This window comes from Podarcis liolepis (genome assembly GCF_965112155.1).
Source record: "Podarcis liolepis genome assembly, chromosome: 7".
NCBI lineage: Eukaryota > Metazoa > Chordata > Lepidosauria > Squamata > Lacertidae > Podarcis > Podarcis liolepis.
This window is the reverse complement of record NC_139561.1, coordinates 3,612,783-3,618,685: the sequence shown is the minus strand read 5'-3', so window position 1 is coordinate 3,618,685 and position 5,903 is coordinate 3,612,783.

The window sequence follows — 5,903 nt, the reverse complement described above, 5'->3', positions numbered from 1 at the left end:
CTTTCTAGGAGGAAAAAAGTGAGTGTTATGGTGCAAAAAATACGGTAACTATGCAGTCTTTAGAAGACACCTGAAAGCAGCCCTGTATAGTTTTATTATGTTTTCATATATGTTGGAAGCTGCCCAGAGTGACTGGGGCAACCCAGTAAGATGGAATAAAGGTAAAGGGTAAAGGGACCCCTATTTTCATTGGAGAAATGTTGGAGTGTGTGGATCCTTTAGGACCGTTGTTATTTGGTCCTGGAGGCCACTCCCAGTCACTGGTCTGGCAGCTGCGTTCTGGAATAGTTGTAATTTCTAAGTCACCTTCAAAGGTAGCCCCATGTGCAAGCACATTATGAAGCGTGCAATGGGACTGCAGCCAGTGCTAGTCCTATTTGGAGTAGACCCATTGAAATCAATAGGCACAACTTATTTGGGTCCATTAGTTTCAATGGGTCTACTTTGAGAAGGTCATTGGTGACAACCCTTACTTTCTGGGCTGGTGGCGGTGATAAATTGGCCCACATAGGAGTCAAGATGATGACTCTGTTTCCTTGCTTGGTGAGAGGCCCCAGAGATGGAGCTGAAATTTGCGCACAATCTCACAGTAAGACAAAGGCACAGTCCCTGCAAATCTCCCTCAAAGGCAAAAGAGGAACTGGTGGTTGGCCAAAGGAGAGAACAGAAAATTGGGGCTGTCCCCAGTACATCTGGCCAATTGGTTTGCACGTGCCCATGTTAATTAGCAGGGAGGGGAAGAAAGAATTTGAACAGTTGGCCAGTAGCACACCTGGAGGGATGTGGAAGGGGATTGGGGAGAGATGCAGAGACCAGCTTGGTGGGTGTCTAACAGATGGTTTTGTGGCTGAAATAGCAACCTGTCCCATTTCACTATAACAGACAGAAACATCTGAACAACTGAGATGAAGTCTAACCGATATTCAGAAAAGGAATTTGGATTCCCCCCCCCCCCAAGTGCAGAATACTCAACAGAAGATGCTCAGGCTTGGTCTTAGAGCCTCCAGGGAAGGGAAGTTTCAGAGTAACAGTCAGCAGTCATATATAAAATAATTCTCAAACTGATGTGGAAATGTGGAGAACTGAACTTAAGATCTGTGAGGACCTGAAATGGATAGAGTTGCCCACCCATGCTGACATACAAAGGCATAAACACCTTGGGGCCCAAGTACATACACCTCTCTCCATTCCTTTCGGCCCATGCCCTGGCGAGGAAGACCTGCTTCTCTTCTTGCCAGTGGGGTTGGGCCAGTGCATGTGTGTGATTCCATGGGGCAGGGCCTTCCTGGCAGCAGCCCCCCAATTATAGAATTCTCTCTCTGTGGAAATCTGCTTGTGGTCTTCAGGCATCAACCTGAAGATATACATGTTCAGCTGGGCTTTTGGAAGGTAATTGCCTCGGGGTCCTAGCAGATGTCGTGTGCACCAGCATGTTTAAGTTTGGCTCTGCTGTCGGGAGTTTGTTTTTATTGGTTTCATCTTCTAGCCTCACTGTAGTTTAATGGTGCTGCACTCGATTGTGGGCTGTTGCTTGGGAGGAAGAGCAGTAGAGAGATAAATTTAACAGCAACAATGACGATGATGATAAAAAATTGCATCACTTTGGCTAGATTGTGTAAATCCCACCCCACCCCCATGATTAAGAGGCATATCAATTATGTTAAATAAACTAACTAACTAAATAGATTGTAGCCCCTAAGGGTGAAAAGACACACAAATCTCCTGACTTTTTATTTACTTTAGAGCACTGGGGAAAGGGGAGGAGCTATTTCCCCTACTCACACAATCTCCCTGACCAGTACTGCCCTCTCCTACGTGCTATTGAACCTGCTGGAGAAAAGCCGGGTTCCCATACTGTAGCTGTCTCTTCCGCTGCACCCTGGAGGGTGGTAAGAGCAATATCTGGAGGGCAATTTAGATCAGGGAATATACACAGTTTCTTTAAAGTTTTAAGAAAAATGTTTGTAGCATCCTCTAATCTCCCAAGTGACGTTATAGTTTCACCTCTAAAAGTAAACATTTTCAGGCTTTATCAAATCAGTGAGCTGCCTGTTTGCAGCCAGGCTTTTGTGGGGGTTATTTAAAGGTGCCTTGGTGTCAGACGTTTGAGATGCTCTGCTCTAGAGATGTTAATGGGACAGTGCTGAAAATATACAGCGTTCTTTTCTCCTTCCTGGTCTCCATATAGTTCTACTTCTAATTTCTCACCGAGATCTCCTGACAGCGTTTTTATGACCGCTTCTTGCTTGGAAAGGACTAAAATCCTGCCCGCCTCACTTTCCTCCTCCTCCTCCTCCTCTGGAATCTGAGTCCTGAACAGTCTGTTCATTTGCCCTCCAGATCTTACTCATGCTTGCAATCCAAGCGTAATGCCTGCACAGATTTTGTCCAGCCTCTGAGCTGCATTTGGTGATGTAAGCTGATATTTTAATTCTCTTACAAGGAATGGTGTTTAGAGGAATGACTTAAGTGGATTACTCATCTTCTGTAATAACTTGGCAGCACTCCCGTTTCTATTCCTAGACATGACGCTCGAGGCTTTGATTCCTCTCCCGCCTCTTTGGGTTGTTGCTTTTTTGTTTTTTTAATCCGAGAAATTTACGCTCATGTGTTTTTCAAAGCCTCAACCCTCCCTGTGATGTGGCATTGCATTCTGGGAGACGTAGTTCTGTTTGCATTCAAGGCAGAGATTCCTGAGGCAGGAAAGCCAAAGGGCAGAAAAAGCTGGTGGTCAAAAGCGATGCAGAAACTGGTATGGCAGGACAGAGCCGTCCCTGGTGATAAGACAGCAGAGTGTTTCTAAGAAGTGGACTTCCTATTTCTTTACAACAGAAGCCAAATGCTCACTAAGCCTTGGGCACTTTTCTTGTCAAAAGGTGATTCAGAAAGGTGATTCTTGGGAAGGAAGGAAGTCACCCAATACAGATGTCACTCAGGCCCGAGGCAGACGTTTTGCACATAGATGGTCCTGGGCAACTGTCCTGCAAAAGGAGCAAGACACAACTTTATCCCTTGCATATATATATATATAAATCAGGTTCCTTTCAGTGTATTTGCAGCATGCAACAAGATCAGCATGGGATGTCTCTGCAGAGGGTGTTAACCTTTCCACTACGATTTAGTTGTTTATTGTTAGCTGCATTGGTGCACCCTCTGCTCGTTCTCAGCTCTGGTGGGGCTGACAACGGATTCTCTTCTCTCTGCGCCATCAGGACCGCTGGCTAGAGAAGAGGACTCTTCTCTGGCGATCACTTGTAGCTGAGCAAGATTGTCTTTCATGAACTCAGTCTTAACAGTGAGTCCGTAAGTTACAGTGGACTACAGGTCTGTCAAGGGAAGACACCAGCATGGCAGCAGTGCCTGAATTACAAGGAAGGGGAAAGGTGGCCTCAATGGGAACAAGACAAAGCCAAAATTATGGGACTATTTAGCTCAGTAAGAATTGCCGGCACAATTATTGGTAGCAGCTTTGCAGTGTTTGAAATAATGTCTTTCCAGGTCTATTTGGAGCCAGTGGCATAGTGTGGGGGGTGCAGGGGGGGCCGGGCGCAACATCTGGGGGTTAGGGTTAGGGGGCGCAAATCCACGGGTTAGGGTGCGCAAATCCACGGGTTAGGGGGCGCAAATTACTTGCCTTGCTGACAACCCACGCTACGCCACTGTTTGGAGCTGCCTGGGATTGAACCTGGACCTTCTGCATGCAAAGCGGATGTTTTAGCACCAAGGTCTTTCTCTTTCTCCCCCCACTTGAAATTTGTTTAAATATATGTATATTCCACCTTCCTTCAAAGAGTTCAAGGTGGTGCTCATGGTTCTTCCCATCCCCGTTTCATCCTCACCACAACCCTGTGAAATAGGCTAGACTGGGAGACTGTGACTGGCCCAAGGTCGCCCAGTAAGTCTTATTCCAATCACTACACCATACTGTCCCAGCCAGATGGGAAACCCACCCAGATGAGCATGGCATAAATAATAAAATTATTATTATTATTATTATTATTATTATTATTATTATTATTATTATTATCCCTCCATGCTTGGTGCCAGCCTTCTGTATGGCAGCGGAAAGGTAGCAAGTGGTGCTGTCAACTGGTTAAAGAATGTTTAGGTGATCAGCTGTCTGCTGCTTGCTATTCACTATCTGTGAATTGATTTACATATTTCCATATTACTAAAACCTCAAAATATGTGCCTTTTTGAGGCTGAAGTAAACATGTGATTGTTGTTTGTGTGTGCTTCCCGACATGCAAATAATCTCTCTGTACAACAAATCTATGAACTGGCTCAGCTGAAAATTTATTTTGCTTTGAAAGAGATGCGAAAGTTCTATCTGAGTTTATGTCATGGCAAGGAGTGGCAACCAGGAACTGGTGATCTTAGCCAACCACTAAATCTTTCCTTGCCAGCCACACCCCCTAATCAGATGCCACAACCATTGCCAACCTGGTGCTCTCCAGATGGACCCTGGCTCCCATCAGCCCCGGCTGCCATGGCTGTTGGAGTTGTAGACCAAAACATATGGAGGGCATCGTGGTGATAAAAGACTAAGCTCAGCACATATATCTGATTGATCTGGCTGCATTCTTACACAAAAACGTAAACTGATCTCCCTTCTTTCTCAAGCAAGCTGGTTCTGCTAGTGATTTTAAAAGTTCATCATTGTAAAGTCCAGAATATTTTGGTCTCCCAAGGGGATGCTTTCAACTGTGTTGACTTGCTTGTGTGTTAAAATCAACAAGGGACGAGGTCCTTCTTGCAGTCTAAATGAAGTCCATGGGGAGGGGGCACAGGATAGCAATGCCCTCCCCTCTGAGGTGTATCTGGTGCCAACAGTCTTTACCTTGGCAATGCTGTACCCGATTGCCCAGAGCTAGAATGCAGTGGCTCTATGTTGTGATCAGTTGCTGTTTCTTTGTGTTTTTGTAAATTTTCACCTAACCTATTTTGTATGCGTTTCCTATTTGCATGTAACTAGTCCTGGAGCTGTTTGACAAAGGGCAGGGTTATAAACTGACAGACTGACAGAATAAAATATGCAAGTCATAATACTTACTGCCTACCTTATTAGGGCTGTTGTAAGAATGAGCAAGATACTATTTCTGAAGGTGTTTGGAATGCTCTTGCAGTTGCATTTATTATCCTTTTGCCAGTTGTTTGAATCGATTCTGATATTGTATTTTTACATTGCTGTAACCCAGATTGAGAGCATATAGTGAAGGATGGGCAGGGAACCAAATCTGCAATAATAATATTAATAAGAATCTTTATTTGACCGCTGACCGCTCATTTAAAGGCCCCAAGTCTCCCATGATCTGAGCCAGCCCTGGACTTCTGGAGGCAAGGATGCCAATGTCAGAGGGGCCTGCCTTTAAAACAGGGTGTGTGGGGGCCAAACCCTGGTCCTTGTCAGAGGTTGCTGGACCACCCTCATCCCTGACTGATGGCCGTGCTAATTGGGTGGCTGATGGGAGCTGGGGGCCAAGGACCTCTGGAGGGCCGCACCCTGGCTTAGCCCTCCCCAAAGGCTCTGCGGGGGATTCTTCTGCCATCTCCATTGCGGCTGTTCTTGAGCTGGGTCCTCAGTACTGTATAGGGCAGCACCCCTAAGCCGCCATCCCCAGCCAGATGCCCTCCAGATGATTTGGACAGCTCCCAGCAGTCCCAAGATGTCAACTGAAACACCTGGATCCTGTGGAAGATTGTTACTTTCACCACAGCAAACAAGGATGGCTGTCCCACTGGGAAGGATCGAAGAACACCTTTTTAATTAATGCTGCAGAAGTTTCCTTCTCTCAGAACCACACTTCCCAGAATCCACTCGGACCGAGCAGGCGGGTCCCTTTGGCCTGAGTGACGGCCCTTCTCCCTAATCGCCTGAGGCGGGTGCTCGGCGCCGCCCTATC